The sequence below is a fragment of the Arachis hypogaea genome, chromosome 15 (genome assembly GCF_003086295.3).
Source record: "Arachis hypogaea cultivar Tifrunner chromosome 15, arahy.Tifrunner.gnm2.J5K5, whole genome shotgun sequence".
Lineage (NCBI taxonomy): Eukaryota > Viridiplantae > Streptophyta > Magnoliopsida > Fabales > Fabaceae > Arachis > Arachis hypogaea.
Window position 1 is genome coordinate 88,109,973 of NC_092050.1, and position 17,847 is coordinate 88,127,819.

The window sequence follows — 17,847 nt, forward strand, 5'->3', positions numbered from 1 at the left end:
TAGTTCATTCAAGGTTCTACACTTAGTTCCTTGTTTCTTAGTTTGTTGAATGATCTCTCTTGGCCTTGGTTTCTCTTACTCTTGTTTTTTCACAGCTCACAGCAATTCTTATGGAAACAAGCTCTACTTTATTCATGTTGAAAAGGAAGACTTGAAATGCATTGCATTTTCTTTCTTGTAGTTTAAAGGACTCATAAAGGATTTCAAGCATGAAATAAAACTAAGCAGAAAACATAAACTGCCCTAGCATGACTATTTATTTTTGACAGAAAGTAAATCAAACAAAAGCTTAAACATGATTCAGAAATTAGAGGGTGTCAACCATGGGACTTAACAACCTTGAGCAGCTTAAATCTTCAGTTCATTGGCCCCTTTCCTTTGTCCTTCTTCTTGGAAGGGGAGGGTTCATCTTCTTCCTTCTTGGAGGATCCTTCTTGTGCCTTTTTGTCCTTAGGCTTCCAAAATCCCAGCCTTTTCATATAAGATTTCACATTTTTCTTGTGCTGGTACGCGATATCTTCCTGCCGTGCACTAAGTTCCTCCATTTTCTGCATATAGGTGGGGTACTTGGGGTTTATGTTGGCTACTGCATTACTGATGAGCGGATAATTTATACGCTTTTTGGCATTATTTTTACATAGTTTTTAGTATAATTTAGTTAGTTTTTAATATATTTTTATTAGTATTTAATTAAAAATCACATTTCTGGACTTTACTATGAGTTTGTGTGTTTTTCTGTGATTTCAGATATTTTCTGGCTGAAATTGAGGGACTTGAGCAAAAATCAGATTTAGAGGCTGAAGAAGGACTGCAGATGCTGTTGGATTCTGACCTCTAGGGGTGTGCATGGTTAAATTTTTCCATAAACTGAACTGAAACTGCACTAAACCATTTTAAATGGTTTAGAAACTGAACCAAACTCCTTTGTCATATAAGAAATTGGTTTTAAACCAGTTTATAATACAGTGCACCAGTTTAAACCAGTTCATAAAAATAAAACTGGTTTTAATTAAAAAAACCAGTTTAAACTGGTTTATGCCTAAAACTAGTTTTCACACCCTCTCTCTCCCTCTCTTCCTTTCCTCTCTCTTTCTCTCTCTCTCTCTCCTTCCTCTCTCTCTCTCTCTCTCCCCTTTTCTCTCCCTTCCCCTCTCTCTCTCTCCTACCCTCCTCTCTCTCTCTCCCTCTTTTCCCATTCTCTCTCCCTTCTTTCTCTCTCCTCTCTCTCCCTCCTCTTTCTCTCCCCTTCCCCTCTCTCTCTCCCCCTCTTTCTCCCCCTTCCTCTCTCTCTCTCTCCCCCCTTTCCCACTCTCTCTCCCTCTCTTCCCTTCCTCTCTCTCTCTCTCTCTCTCTCTCTCTCTCTCTCTCTCCTTCCTCTCTCTCTCTCTCTCCCCTTTTCTCTCCCTTCCCCTTTCTCTCTCTCCTACCCTCCCCTCTCTCTCTCTCTCCCCCTTCCCCCCTCTCTCTCTCTCTCTCTCCACCCACTCTCTCTCCCTTCTCTCTCTCTCTCTCCCCCTTTTCCCATTCTCTCTCCCTTTTCCTCTCTCTCTCTCTCTCTCTCTCTCTCTCCCTTTTCTCTCTCTCTCCCTTCCGCTTTCTCTCTCCTCCCTTTCTCTTTCTCTCTCTCCCTTCTACTTTCTCTCTCCCCTCTCTCTCTAAATCAAAAGTTGAAAGAATCATAAAATATTCACATACTAATAAACTAAAGCATGGTCTTACTTTTTGTTCAATGACAACATTCAAAATATGATATAATATGATACTAACCTAAATGAAGTTAAAATAAACTAATTCAAATCTAGCAGACTAACACAATATTGGCCCATTACAATATTCTAATCATCTTCAAGAGAAACAAGCGTGCCAACATTTGTTGAAGAATTTCTCCCTGCATAAAAAAAATATCTCATTAATTATAGAAAACTAACAATTAGTAACAAACAAGCAATAAGAAAAAAAAATATATTACCTTGTTCAGCTTTTTCAATCTCTTCAAAATTTTCAATTAGTCCAAATGGGTCATCTATTACCCAATCTTGAGTGCATACAAGAGCTTCCACCATATATGGTGTCAAGGAGCTCCGATAAGGGTCAATAATCCTTCCTCCTGTACTAAACGCACTCTCAAAAGCAACTGTAGAAACCGGTATGGCTAAAACTTCTCGAGCCATACGTGCAAGAATAGGAAATCGGGTTGAATTTCCCTTCCACCAACCCAAAATATCCAACTCTGCCGACTTGTTTCTAGGCTCACAATCTTCTTTCAGATATCTGTCAAGTTCAGATTTAGCATCTGAATCACGTCCAGTTGACTGCAAATAAATATTCAGGATATCATCTTCATCCTCTTCATTGATCATTGCATCTTGATTGCTTTGAGATTCATCTTCTTTGCCTTGGTAGTGATTATAAAGGGAATTCAAGCAAATAGACAATTTTGACTTGAGTTCTCCTCCCTTTTCAACACCAAATGACTCATCCAAAATCCAATTTACAAAATGCAACTTGTGACATGGATCAAGCACAATTGCAATCAACAACAACATGTTAATGACATTTGGAGTTCCCCAATAATTGTCATATTTCCTTTGCATCTTGGACGCCATTAACCTTATGCTCAAATCAGTATTTTCACAATGCAACTTGATTTTTCTTCCGATGCTAAAGACTTCTTTCATGTATTTATTACTAGTGACATACAAACTCCCAGAAATGCGCAATGTAGCATCATAGAATATTTTTAAAAATGGTAAAATTGACTCCGCATAAGTCCAATCATCATCTGTAGGCACACCATAAGATTTGCTCAGCTCATTAATATATTTATCATCTTGCAACTCAAGCAAATCAAATGCTGCTCGAAGCTTCAATGCTGCCTCCAACATTAAATATGTCGAATTCCACCGAATTTCGACATCCAAAGAAACAAGCCCTTTATAATTGATGCTCTCCCGCTCAATGCACGCTTTGAAGCTTTCACATCTCATAGGAGATGATTTGACATATTTTACTGCATTGCGAATTCTTGTAATTGAATCATCAATCTCTTTCAAGCCATCTTTCACTATCAAATTTAGGATATGAGCACAACAACGCATATGAAGATAGTCCCCCTTTAAAACAAGACTATTCCATGCATTTAATCTCTTTTTCAAGTATAAAATTGCACCATCATTAGAAGTTGCGTTATCAACCATTACAGTAAAAACTTGATGCAATTTTCAAGCATCCAAACAACCTTCAATAGCTCTACCAAGTACTTCTCCTGAATGACCCTCAACCCGGCAAAAATTCAATATCCTCTTTTGCAACTTCTAATCATTGTCAATAAAGTGTGCCATTAGAGACATATAAGTCAAATTTTGACTCGATGTCGTCCAAGTGTTAGTTGTAAGGCACACTTTTTGACAATGATGAGAGAGATAATTTTGTAACTTCATTTTCTATGTTTCATAAAAAGAAAGTATATCACGGGCCAATGTAGTATGCGAAGGGATTTTAAACTTAGGTTGCAAGCTATGCAATAGCCTTCGAAACACATTTCTTTCTACAAATCGGAAAGCTAGCTCTTCAGTCACAAACATCTCAGTGAGGATACTTCGAGATACTGCTTGGTCAAACTTTGTAAAACTTGGTGAGGATATAGGTCCACTTGTTCCCCCTTCTATCCTTTGTCTCTTGCTCTGTTCATTGTTCGAGTCAAAACATCGCTTCCAATGTTGCCGCATAGCACTTGTTCCCCCCGCATATTTTATTTGACCGTTGCAGTTTTTACATCTCGCATACTTCTCTATCCCTTCGATTGGAATGAAATGTTCCCATATCTCTGATCGATTCTTACGCCCAGAAGATCCACTAGGTTGAGGAGGTAATGAGGGATGAGCAGGAAGAACAGCAGGATTTGAATGCTCCTCTCTCTCAGACATTTTTAATATGAGCAACAAACCTACTTGTAAATTAAAAGTGTTATCTATATATAATAACCAATAATAGGAAAGAGATATATATGTAATGAGGGGAGAAGAGATTTAATTATATCTATGCAGAAAACCCATCTCACTTTGGGTGTTTGGCTTTGTGTTTCAATTGTATAAACTAAGTTCTGCTTATGAGTTGAGTAAATTTGAGGATCCAAACAACATTTATAAATTATAAACAATCATGTAAGTGGATATCGAAAATTATATACCAAATTAATTACCAATGTACAATATACATTAAAATATAAAATACAAACTAAAAATAGGTTAAATAATATATATTATATAAATATATAATAACTAATTTTTTGTGTGTCTAACTATTTTCGTTATTCAATTTAGAACAAATAAAACCTCATTTATTGGAGATATGGCAGCAACAGAAACCAAAGAAAACCACATTCACCTGATTTGAACATGAACTCTTTCTAATAAAGAATGAGGTTATTTAATTTTTTACTCATGAAATTAAATTCTTTATAAAGTTTCAAATTAACTCATACATTCAATTTACCAAATGCACTAACTTAAGATTGTATGCTTTCACAGATTTTAATTGGGAAGAAGACTTAGAAGATAGAAAATCTGTTACTGCTATTGTGTGTATTTGGAGAGTAATTTAGTGTCTTGAAAAAGTAACAAACAAGATAAAGTGAGCAGGAGCAGTACCAAAACTGTTAGCATTAACTTGAGTTAGTTAGAATTAGTTTTACCAGCTGTGATTAGTATATGTTTAAGCTAATCTCAGTTGACATCTCTTATATATACGACCAACTCAGTGTAATCAATATACAGTAAATTCAATCACAATTCATACTACCATTCTGTTTTCTTGTAACACAAGTCTGCTATATTTTTCCTTTCTGTTTTATTCTTCACTTCTTCAAGACTCATTGAGTTATATTCATGCTTCTAATAAACGGGAGATAAGTACAGAACACAAAATAATAATTTTATGATGCTATTAATCAAAGAATCAATATGTGATTCTTTATCATCAATTATTTGAAGACCCTTTTGTCAATTTCACGTAAATCAGTTAAAATATACTCTTAGATCGATTGCCAACATCATATTTCATAGGAGAGCAAGATTTTGTTGCCCCGTCAGAACCAAACAGCATCCAAAAATGACACATGTGACCAATGCAAACAACTAAACAACACTTTAAAAAGGAAAATAAATAAATAAAATGACACAAACTATGAAGTAATAAATACATCATTACATGCTAACACTAACAGGGTTACTTAGACCAAGTTTGGAACTTACTTTTTCTTCAGCAATGCTCTCTTTAGAAATCTGAGAAACGCCTCCAAAAAATGAAAGCCACAGGAACCAGTTTGCAAGTCAACAATGCAAGGGCATTCTAGAACTCTCTGAGCTTTCACCTCATCTAGTCTACAACAACATCAACAATAAGCAAACGTAAGAGTACTGGAAAGCAAACAGAAGAAATAGCACAGTTAAGACTAACAGTGAACTGGAATGAAACTATAGACCAGAATTATAAAACAAAGTTTATAAGATCTGACAGAAAGCTTTTCTACAAATTGCATACCAACACATTAATTGGGCATTAGTTAGAATTATTGTATCAATTCCTAAGGCTATCTTGTATAAAATTAATCACAGAACAAGAATACCCTACAGAGGATGCTAACAAAAAGTTAAAAGGTATAACTGGACATAAAACTAGAATAAGCAACAGCGTCCACCCAGTCCGGGAGAAGACCCTTTAATCTCTTTGCTGGATCAACCAATTTTTGGTCTAAAACCGCCAGATTCACTCTTAATGGTTCAGAACTGTTGGCCTGATTAATTAAAAACAAGATTAAAAAAAATTCAGCAATGCATCATGCTCTAATGATAACTAATGAATTCAAACACTTTAGGCATTAATGTTCATGATAAAATTGAACCTCGTCAACACTGTTAAATTACTCATGAGCTCCACCAACTTTATAATGAGTATGCCTAAATCTAAAGATACTTCATTTCTATCTACTTTCTACAAAATATTTTTCAAAAATAACAAATTTCCCCCTTTAAAGAAAAGAAGATATCAGTATCAGTCCCATGTGTGGTTCCGAAACTATTAGCACCAAGAAACCAAAAACAACACTTAGAACCATCTTCAACCAAAGATCCTAAAAATCCAATCTTTTAATTAGAAAACTACTCCAAAATACTCAAAATTGGTATCTAAATTCAAGCCACAGCACAAAACTTCATAGTAACTAAAACAAAAAAGTTGCAATAATTAAATTAAAATAGAAATGGGTAACTGTAAAAATGGCTTACTAATTGACTAGGTAAAAAAGTATTGTCTCCCCTGCTTCCAATCATAGTAAAACATAAGAGAAAAGAGATTACCTATTGTGTTAGATGGCAGCAGCAGGGGTTGGTAGCGACGGTGATGATGGCGGTGGTGGGTTGGTAGCGGCGGCAGCAAGGGAGAGACGAGAGAGGAATGGTAGCGACGGCAGCAACCAGCAAGGGAGAGACGATACTATGTTTGATGACGGTGAGCGACGGCGGCGAATAGTTCGACGGCGGCGAATAGTTCGACGACGGCGACTCTGACGGTGGCAGTGGTGGGTTAGTTACGGCGGCAGAAGGAGAGGGACGAGAGAGGATGTTGAAACGCGATTAGGGTTTTTGCGTTTTCAGTTTTCACATTTTCAGCAAACGAGAGAAGATTGAATTGAAGTTACTGATGTGAATAAACCAATTTTTATTTGGTTTAAAACTAAACTGAACCATAAAAACTGGTTTTTATAAAAAACTATGGTTTCAGTTCAATTTTTTATTTAAAAAAAATGGTTTATTTAAAACAGTTTCAATTCAGTTTCAGTTCAGTTCAGTCAAACCAGTTTTGTTGCACACCCCTAGTGACCTCCCTGGACTCAAAGTGGATTTTCTGGAGCTACAAGAGTCCAAATGGCGCGCTCTCAATTACGTTGGAAAGTAGACAACCAGGGCTTTCCAGCAATATATAATAGTCCATACTCTGCTCGAGTTTAGACGACGCAAATTGGCGTTCAATGCCAGCTCCCTGCCATATTCTAGAGTTAAACGCCAGAAACAGGTTGCAAAGCAGAGTTAAACGCCAGAAACAAGTTACAAACTGGCGTTTAACTCCAAGGAAGACCTCTACATGTGAAAGCTTCAATGCTCAGCCCAAGCACACACCAAGTGGGCCCGGAAGTGGATTTCTGCATCATTTATTTATTTCTGTAACCCTAGTAACTAGTTTAGTATAAATAGAACTTTTTACTATCGTGTTTAACATCTTTGGATTATCTTTTGGATCCTTTGATCACGTTTTGGGAGGTTGGCCACTCGGCCATGTCTACCCTATTTTCACTTAGGTATTTTCAACGGTAGAGTTTCTACACACCATAGATTAAGGTGTGGAGCTCTGCTGTTCCTCATGAATTAATGCAAAGTACTATTGTTTTTCTATTAAACTCAAGCCTATTTCTTCTCTAAGATATTCATTCTCACACAAGAACCTGATGAATGTGATGATTATGTGACGCTCATCACCATTCTCACCTATGAACGCGTGCCTGACAAACACTTCCGTGCTACATGGAAACAAGCCTGAATGTGTATCTTTTAGCCTCCTGATCTACGATCAGAGTCTTCGTGGTATAGGCTAGAATTATTGGCGGCCATTCTTGTGATCCGGAAAGTCTAAACCTTGTCTGTGGTATTCTGAGTAGGATCCGGGAAGGGATGGCTGTGACGAGCTTCAAACTCACGAGTGCTGGGCGTAGTGACAGACGCAAAAGGATTACTGAATCCTATTCCAGCAGGATCGAGAACCGACAGATGATTAGCCGTGCGGTGACAGCGCATCTTGGACCATTTTCACTGAGAGGACGGGAAGTAGCCATTGACAACGGTGATGCCCTACATACAGCTTACCATAGAAAGGAGTATGAAGGATTGGATGAAGACAGCAGGAAAGCAGAGGTTCAGGCGGAACAAAAGCATCTCTATACGATTATCTGAAATTCTCACCAATGAATTACATAATTATTTCTATCCTATTTTATATTTTAATTATATTTTAATTATCAATTCCCCATAACCATTTAAATCCGCCTGACTGAGATTTACAAGGTGACCATAGCTTGCTTCAAGCCTTACTCACGTAAGGTTTACTACTTGGACGACCCAGTGCACTTGCTGGTTAGTTGTGCGGAGTTGTGACAAAGAACTAAGATTATGGACGTGCGTATTATATTTTTAGCGCCGTTACCAAGGAATGAACGATCACGATTTTGCATACCAAGTTTTTGGCGCCGTTGCCAGGGATTGTTCGAGTTTGGACAACTGACGGTTCATCTTGTTGCTTAGATTAGGTAAATTTTATTTTAATTTTAAGCTTTTTGTTTTTATTATTTTTATTTTTATTTTCGAAAAATTTTCAAAAAAATTTTTTTTTCTATAAAATAAATAAATTATTCTACGGCTTCAGAATTTTTAAGAATGAATTCTAGAGTTTCATGAGATATGTTGAAGCCTGGCTGGCTGTAAAGCCATGTCTAAATTCTTTTGGACTGAGGCTTCTTCTTCACATGCTTGAACTATGTATGCTAAAGCTTGGCTGGTCATTGGCCATGTCTAGTGTTTTGGATCGGAGCTTTCACTGAAAGCTTGGCTGGCTAGTAAGCCATGTGTAATTCCTGGAACGGAGCTTTAGACTAACATTGCATGATTCTTGGAATTCTCATTAGAAATGTTGAAGTCCTTGTTTTTCTTTTTCCAATTAATTTTCGAAAAATCCAAAAAAAATTAATAAAAACATAAAAACCAAAAAAAAAAATTTTGATGTTTCTTGTTTGAGTCTTGTGTCAATTTTTAAGTTTGGTGTCAATTTTGCACATTTTTAATTTTCACTAAAAATTTTCTAAAAATTCATGCATGGTGTTCATCATAATCTTCAAGTTGTTCTTGATGATTTCCCTTGTTTGATCTTTGCATTTTCATGTTTTGTATCTTTTCTTGTTTTCCATATGCATTTTCAATTTGTTAGTGTCTCAACATTAAAAATTTTTAAGTTTGGTGTCTTGCATATTTTTCTTTTCTTAAAAATTTTCAAAAATAAGTTCTTGGTGTTCATCTTGACATTCAAAGTGTTCTTGATGTTCATCTTGACATTCAAAGTGTTCTTGCATGCATTGTGTGTTTTGATTCATAATTTTCATGTTTTGCGTCTTTTTATTATTTTTCTCTTTCTTCATTAAAAATTCAAAAATTAAAAAAATATCTTTCCCTTATTCTCCCATAAATTTTCGAAAATTTGGTTTGATTTAGTCAAAAAGTTTTTAAATTTAATTGTTTCTTATGAGTCAAATCAAATTTTCATTTTAAAAATTATATCTTTATCAAATCTTTTTCATTTTTCTTTTATGATTTTCGAAAATTTCAAAATGATTTTCAAAAATCTTTTTCTTATTTTTATCTCATATTTTCGAAATTAATACTAACTATTAATATTTTGGTTCAAAAATTTCAAGTTGTTACTTGCCTATTAAGAAAGGTTCATTCTTTAAATTTTAAAATCCTATCTTTTAGTTTCTTGTTAGTCAAGTAATCAACTTTAATTTTCAAAAATCAATTCTTTTTAATTTCCTTTTTAAATCTTTTTTAAATTAAATTTCAATCATATCTTTTTCTATTTCAATCATATCTTTTTCAAAACCACCTAACTACTTTTCTCTCTCCTAATTTTCGAAAATCACTAACCTCTTTTTCAAAATTCCTTTTTAATTAACTAATTGTTTTAAATTATAACTTAGTTTAATTTTATTTTTTTTTCGAACTTTAACTTTAATTTTAAATTAAAAACAAAAATATTTTTATTTTATTCTTCCCCCTCTCATCTCCTTCTATTTATTTATTTATCTACTAACACCCCTCTTTCACTCAAAAATTCGAACCCACTCTTCTCCTCTGTGTTCGAATTTTTCTCTTCTCCTTCTTATATTCTTCTCTTCTTATACTTACATAAGGAATCTCTATACTGTGATATAGAGGATTCCATATTTTCTTTTGTGTTCTCTTCTTTTTCATAGGCTTATGCTTTTCCCATTTGCTGTAAGAGATAGAGCTAGAATATGGTTGGACTCTCAACCTAAAGACAACCTGAACTCTTGGGATAAGCTGGTCACGGCTTTCTTAGCCAAGTTCTTTCCTCCTCAAAAGCTTAGTAAGCTTAGAGTGAATGTTCAAACCTTCAAACAGAAAGAAGGTGAATCTCTCTATGAAGCTTGGGAGAGATACAAGCAACTGACCAAAAAGTGTCCTTCTGACATGCTTTCAGAATGGACCATCCTGGATATATTCTATGATGGTCTGTCTGAATTATCAAAGATGTCATTGAACCATTCTGCAGGTGGATCCATTCACCTAAAGAAAACGCTTGCAGAAGCTCAAGAACTTATTGACATGGTTGCAAATAACCAGTTTATGTACACTTCTGAAAGGAATCCTGTGAGTAATGGGACGCCTCAGAGGAAGGGAGTTCTTGAAATTGATACTTTGAATGCCATATTGGCTTAGAATAAAATATTGACTCAGCAAGTCAATATACTTATTGACATGGTTGCAAATAACCAGTTCATGTACACTTCTGAAAAGGAATCCTGTGAGTAATGGGACGCCTCAGAGGAAGGGAGTTCTTGAAATTGATACTATGAATGCCATATTGGCTCAGAATAAAATATTGACTCTGCAAGTCAATATGATTTCTCAGAGTCTGAATGGATTGCAAGCTGTATCCAACAGTACTAAAGAGGCATCTTCTGAAGAAGAAGCCTATGATCCTGAGAACCCTGCAATAGCAGAGGTGAATTACATGGGTGAACCTTATGGAAACACCGATAATCCCTCATAGAGAAATCATCCAAATTTCTCATGGAAGGATCAACAAAAGCCTCAACAAGGCTTTAATAATGGTGGAAGAAATAGGTTTAGCAATAGCAAGCCTTTTCCATCATCCACTCAGCAACAGACAGAAAATTCTGAGCAGAGTCCATCTAGCTTAGCAAATATAGTCTCTGATCTATCTAAGGCCACTCTAAGTTTTATGAATGAAACAAGGTCCTCCATTAGAAATTTGGAGGCACAAGTGGGCCAATTGAGTAAAAGGGTCACTGAAACTCCTCCTAGTACTCTCCCAAGCAATACAGAAGAGAATCCAAAAAGAGAGTGCAAGGCCATTACCTTACTTGGTGTGGCCGAACCCAGAGAGGAGGAGGAGGGCATGAATCCTAGTGAGGAAGACCTCCTAGCACGTTCACTGACCAATAAGGAGTTTCCCTTTGAGGAACCAAAGGAATCTGAGGCTCAGCTAGAGGCCATAGAGATTCCATTGAACCTCCTTTTACCATTCATGAGCTCTGATGACTATTCCTCTTCTGAAGAAGATGAAGACATTGTTCAAGGGCAAGTTGCTCAGTATTTAGGAGCAATCATGAAGCTGAATGCCAAGCTATTTGGTAATGAGACTTGGGAAGATGAACCTCCCTTGCTCACCAATGAACTGAATGCATTGGATAGGTAGAAATTACCTCAAAAGAAATAGGATCCTGGTAAATTCCTAATTCCCTGTAACATAGGCACCATGACCTTTGAGAAGGCTCTGTGTGACCTGGGGTCAGGAATAAACTTAATGCCACTCTCTGTAATGGAGAAACTAGGAATCTTTGAGGTACAGGCTGCCAAATTCTCATTAGAGATGGCAGATAAATCAATGAAACAGGCTTATGGATTAGTAGAGGACTTGCTAGTAAAGGTTGAAAGCCTTTACATCCCTGCTGATTTCATAATCCTAGACACTGGGAAGGATGAGGATGAATCCATCATCCTTGGAAGACCCTTCCTAGCCACAGCAAGAGCTGTGATTGATGTGGACAGAGGAGAGTTGGTCCTTCAACTGAATGAGGACTACCTTGTATTTAAAACTCAAGGTTCTCCTTCTGTAATCATGGAGAGGAAGCATGAAAAGCTTCTCTCACTGCAGAGTCAACCAAAACCCCCACAGTCAAACTCTAAGTTTGGTGTTGAACCCCCACATTCAAACTCTAAGTTTGGTGTTGGGAGGTCCCAACAATGCTCTGAATATCTGTGAGGCTCCATGAGAGCTCACTGTCAAGCTATTGACATTAAAGAAGCGCTTGTTGGGAGGCAACCCAATGTTATTTAACTATATTTAATTATTTTCCATTTCTATTTTATTTTTTTTAGGTTGATGATCATGTGAAGTCACAAAAATTACTGGAAAATCAAAAACAGAATGAAAAATAGCATTAAAAACAGCACACCCTGGAGGAAGAGCATTCTGGCGTTTAAACGCCAGAAACAAATATCTGTCTGGTGTTTAACGCCAGAAACAAGCATCAACCTGGCGTTAAACTCCAGAAACAGGCTACATTTGGGCGTTTAACGCCAAAACAGGCAGCAGTCTGGCGTTAAAGCCAGTATTGCATACAAAGGACGTTTTGCACGCCTAATTGGAGCAGGAATGCTAAGTCCTTGACCCCTTAGGATCTGTGGACCCACAGGATCCCCCACAGGATCTGTAGACCCCACAGGATCCCCACCTATCCTTCACCAATCACCTCTATACCTCTTCCCCAAATACCCTAAACCACTCACATCAATCCACCCTTCCCCATAAAACCTACCTACCTCCAAAATTCAAATTCATTTCCCACCCAAACCCAACCCCATGACCGAACCCTAAACCTCTCCCCACTCCTATATAAACCCCTCATTCCTTTTTCATTTTCACACAACACAACCCTCTCTTCTTTCCCTTGGCCGAATACACACCTCTCTCCATCTCCTCCATTTTTTCTTCTTCTTCTCCTTCTTCTTTTCTTCTTCTGCTCGAGGACGAGCAAACATTTTAAGTTTGGTGTGTTAAAAGCATTGCTTTTGTTTTTCCATAACCATTAATGGCACCTAAGGCCAAAGAAACCTCAAGAAAGAGGAAAGGGAAGGAAATTGCTTCCACCTCTGAGTCATGGGAGATGGAGAGATTCATCTCAAAGGTCCATCAAGACCACTTCTATGAAGTTGTGGCCAAGAAGAAAGTGATCCCTGAGGTTCCTTTCAAGCTCAAAAAGAATGAGTATCCGGAGATCCGACATGAGATCCGAAGAAGAGGTCGGGATCTTAATGGTTCAAGAGTTCTATGCAAACGCATGGATCACTAGGAACCATGATCAAAGTGTAAACCCGAATCCAAAGAATTGGCTTACAATGGTTCGGGGGAAATACTTAGATTTCAGTCCGAAAAATGTAAGGTTGGCGTTCAACTTGCCAATGATGCAAGAAAACGTACGCCCCTACACTAGAAGGGTCAACTTTGATCAAAGGTTGGACCAAGTCCTCATGGACATATGTGTGGAAGGAGCTCAATGGAAAGTTGACTCATGAGGCAAGCCGGTTCAATTGAGAAGATTGGACCTTAAGCCTGTAGCTAGAGGATGGTTGGAGTTCATTCAACGCTCAATCATTCCTACTAACAACCGGTCTGAAGTTACTATAGACCGGGCCATCATGATCCATAGTATCATGATTGGGGAGGAAGTGGAAGTTCATGAGATTATACCTCAAGAACTCTACAAGGTGGCTGACAAGTCCTCCACTTTGGCAAGGTTAGCCTTTCCTCACCTCATTTGTCACCTCTGCAATTCAGCTGGAGTTGACATAGAGGGAGACATCTTCATTGATGAGGATAAGCCCATCACTAAGAAAAGGATGGAGCAAACAAGAGATCATTGGCCTCAACAAGAGCATGAGGAAATTCCTCACCATGAAATCCCTGAGATGCCTCAAGGGATGCACTTCCCTCCACAAAACTATTGGGAGCAAATCAACACCTCCCTAGGAGAATTAAGTTCCAACATGGGATAACTAAGGGTGGAATACCAAGAGCACTCCATCATTCTTCATGAGATTAGAGAATATCAAAGAGCTATGAGGGAGGAGCAACAAAGACAAGGAAGAGACATAGAGGAGCTCAAGAGCACCATTGGTTCTTCAAGAAGAGGAAGACGCCACCCTCACTAAGGTGGACCCGTTCCTTAATCTCTTTGTCTATTTATTTTTCTCTGTTTTTCGTCTACTATGCTTTATGTTTATGTTTGTGTCTTATTATATGATCATTAGTGTCTAAGTGTCTATGTCTTAAAGCTATGAATGTCCTATGAATCCATCACCTCTCTTAAATGAAAAATGTTCTAAAAACAAAAGAACAAGAAGTACATGGTTTCGAATTCATCCTTGAAATTAGTTTAATTATTTTGATGTGGTGACAATACTTTTTGTTTTCTGAATGAATGCTTGAACAGTGCATATGTCTTTTGAATTTGTTGTTTATGAATGTTAAAATTGTTGGCTCTTGAAAGGATGATGAAAAAGGAGAAATGTTATTTGATAATCTGAAAAATCATAAAATTGATTCTTGAAGCAAGAAAAAGCAGTGAATACAAAAGGTTGCGAAAAAAAAGAGAAAAGAAAAATGGCGAAAAAAAAGGGAAAGAAAAAGAAAAAGCAAGCAGAAAAAGCCAAAAGCTCTTTAAACCAAAAGGCAAGAGAAAAAAGCCAATAGCCCTTAAAACCAAAAGGAAAGCGTAAAAAGGATCCAAGGCTTTGAGCATTAATGGATAGGAGGGCCTAAAGGAATAAAATCCTAGCCTAAGCGGCTAAACCAAGCTGTCCCTAACCATGTGCTTGTGGCGTGAAGATGTCAAGCCAAAAGTTTGAGACTGAGCGGTTAAAGTCAATGTCCAAAGCAAAAAAAAAAAAGAGTGTGCTTAAGAACCCTAGACACCTCTAATTGGGGACTTTAGCAAAGTTGAGTCACAATCTGAAAAGGTTCACCCAGTTATGTGTTTGTGGCATGTATGTATCCGGTGGTAATACTGGAAAACAAAGTGCTTAGGGCCACGACCAAGACTCATCAAGTAGCTGTGTTCAAGAATCAACATACTAAACTAGGAGAATCAATAACACTATCTAAATTCTAAGTTCCTATAGATGCCAATCATTCTGAACTTCAATGGATAAAGTGAGATGCCAAAACTATTCAAGAGGCAAAAAGCTACTAGTCCCGCTCATCTGATTGGAGCTAAGTTTCATTGATATTTTGGAATTTATAGTATATTCTCTTCTTTTTATCCTATTTGATTTTCAGTTGCTTGGGGACAAGCAACAATTTAAGTTTGGTGTTGTGATGAGCGGATAATTTATACGCTTTTTGGCATTGGTTTTACATAGTTTTTAGTATGATTTAGTTAGTTTTTAATATATTTTTATTAGTATTTAATTAAAAATCACATTTCTAGACTTTACTATGAGTTTGTGTATTTTTTTTGTGATTTCAGGTATTTTCTGGCTGAAATTGAGGGACTTGAGCAAAAATCAGATTCAGCGGCTGAAGAAGGACTGTAGATGCTGTTGGATTCTGACCTCCCTAGACTCAAAGTAGATTTTCTGGAGCTACAGGAGTCAAAATGGCGCGCTCTCAATTGCGTTGGAAAGTAGACATCCAGGGCTTTCCAAAAATATATAATAGTCTATACTTTGCCCGAGTTTAGACGACGCAAACTGGCGTTCAACACCAGCTCCCTGCCCTATTCTAGAGTTAAACGCCAGAAACAGGTTGCAAAGCAAAGTTAAACGCCAGAAACAATTTACAAACTGGCGTTTAACTCCAAGGAAGACCTCTACATGTGAAAGCTTCATTGCTCAGCCCAAGCACACACCAAGTGGGCCCGGAAGTGGATTTCTGCATCATTTATTTATTTCTGTAACCCTAGTAACTAGTTTAGTATAAATAGAACTTTTTACTATCGTGTTAAACATCTTTGGATTATCTTTTGGATCCTTTGATCACGTTTTGGGAGGCTGGCCACTCGGCCATGTCTACCCTATTTTCACTTATGTATTTTCAACGATAGAGTTTCTACACACCATAGATTAAGGTGTGGAGCTCTGCTGTTCCTCATGAATTAATGCAAAGTACTATTGTTTTTCTATTAAACTCAAGCCTATTTCTTCTCTAAGATATTTATTCGCACACAAGAACCTGATGAATGTGATGATTATGTGACGCTCATCACCATTCTCACCCATGAACGCGTGCCTGACAAACACTTCCGTTCTACATGGAAACAAGCCTGAATGTGTATCTCTTAGTCTCCTGATCTACGATCAGAGTCTTCGTGGTATAGGCTAGAATTATTGGCGGCCATTCTTGAGATCCAGAAAGTCTAAACCTTGTCTGTGGTATTCCGAGTAGGATCCGGGAAGGGATGGCTGTGACGAGCTTCAAACTCGCGAGTGCTGGGCGTAGTGATAGACGCAAAAGGATTACTGAATCCTATTCCAGCAGGATCGAGAACCGACAGATGATTAGCCGTGCGGTGACAGCACATCTTGGACCATTTTCACTGAGAGGACGGGAAGTAGCCATTGACAACGGTGATGCCCTACATACAGCTTGCCATAGAAAGGAGTATGAAGGATTGGATGAAGACAGCAGGAAAGCAGAGGTTCAGGAGAAACAAAAGCATCTCTATACGCTTATCTGAAATTCTCACCAATGAATTACATAAGTATTTCTATCCTATTTTATATTTTAATTATATTTTAATTATCAATTCAACATAACCATTTGAATCCGCCTGACTGAGATTTACAAGGTGACCATAGCTTGCTTCAAGCCGACAATCTCCGTGGGATCGACCCTTACTCACGTAAGGTTTATTACTTGGACGGCCCAGTGCACTTGCTGGTTAGTTGTGCGGAGTTGTGACAAAGAACTAAGATTATGGACATGTGTATTAAGTTTTTAGCGCCGTTACCAAGGAATGAACGATCACGATTTTGCATACCAATTACACAAGTAGCTCAACTTTGTTTGTGCATAACAGTCATAGTCCTCTCTTGCTAAAGTTCTGGCATCATAAAGATGTTTGAACTCAGCTAGGCTCCCCATTTAAAGTTTTTGGTGCTCCAGAATCATTCCTATGCTGCCTTGTATCTCTCCCCAGTTAATCTGGTCCTGCTGCTCCTTGAGATTCTCAAAACTCCCTTGGAGTTGTTGGATGTTCTGGTTGACTTGGTTCCATTGTTGTTGCTGAGTCTCCTTGAATTAGTTAACATCCTCCCTCAGGTGGTGTAGGTCTTCCTTCATTTGGTGTACTTCTCCTTGCAGTTGTTCCCAATTGAATCCTTCAAAAAATTGTTGGTATTGGTACTGTGGTGGTGGTTGAAGTGCTAGAAAGTGTGGTTGCTCTTCTGCCTCTTGTTGTTGTTGTTGTTGTTGTGGCTCATGAGCATGAGCTCTTTGTTTTCTGTGAAGTGGGTGAATAGCCACCACTTTGGCCATCTTCTTGGCAGTTATGAATTTGTCTTGCTTCACTAGCACCTCGTCAATGATCTTTTCAACTTTAGCTTCATCACATAACCTCTGTATGATACTGGGGAATGCCAACCTTGTGTTGTCACTAGTGCTTTTCAGTACTTTGTTAATGTTGTTGGCAATCATCTCCCCCACATTGACATTCTCACCTTTCATGATGCTGTATATGAGCACAGCTCTCCTTGGTCACCTCTGAAGTGTTGGATGTGGGGATTAGGGACTTCCTCACAAATTCCAGCCACCCTCTAGCTTGGGGACTCAGATCCCTTCTTCTCAATTGGTTGGGTATCCCATCCTTGTCCTTTATCCATTGCACATGCAGCACGCAAATTTCGTTCAGAATTTCATCAAACCCAGGGTCTTGCTGCTTCATTCTTTCTTCATAGCTCTAGGTGGAGCTTGTCCTCTTCA

The 17,847-nt window shown here is 37.7% G+C and overlaps 1 non-coding gene across 1 annotated transcript; it reads right to left on the reverse strand.

The window, feature by feature from the left end:
• Positions 1–10,208: 10,208 nt before the first annotated feature.
• Positions 10,209–10,316, reverse strand: LOC112753301 (small nucleolar RNA R71). Its single transcript, XR_003177694.1, has one exon. It is a non-coding gene; the product is annotated as a small nucleolar RNA R71 (small nucleolar RNA).
• Between the last annotated feature and the right edge of the window lie 7,531 nt (positions 10,317–17,847).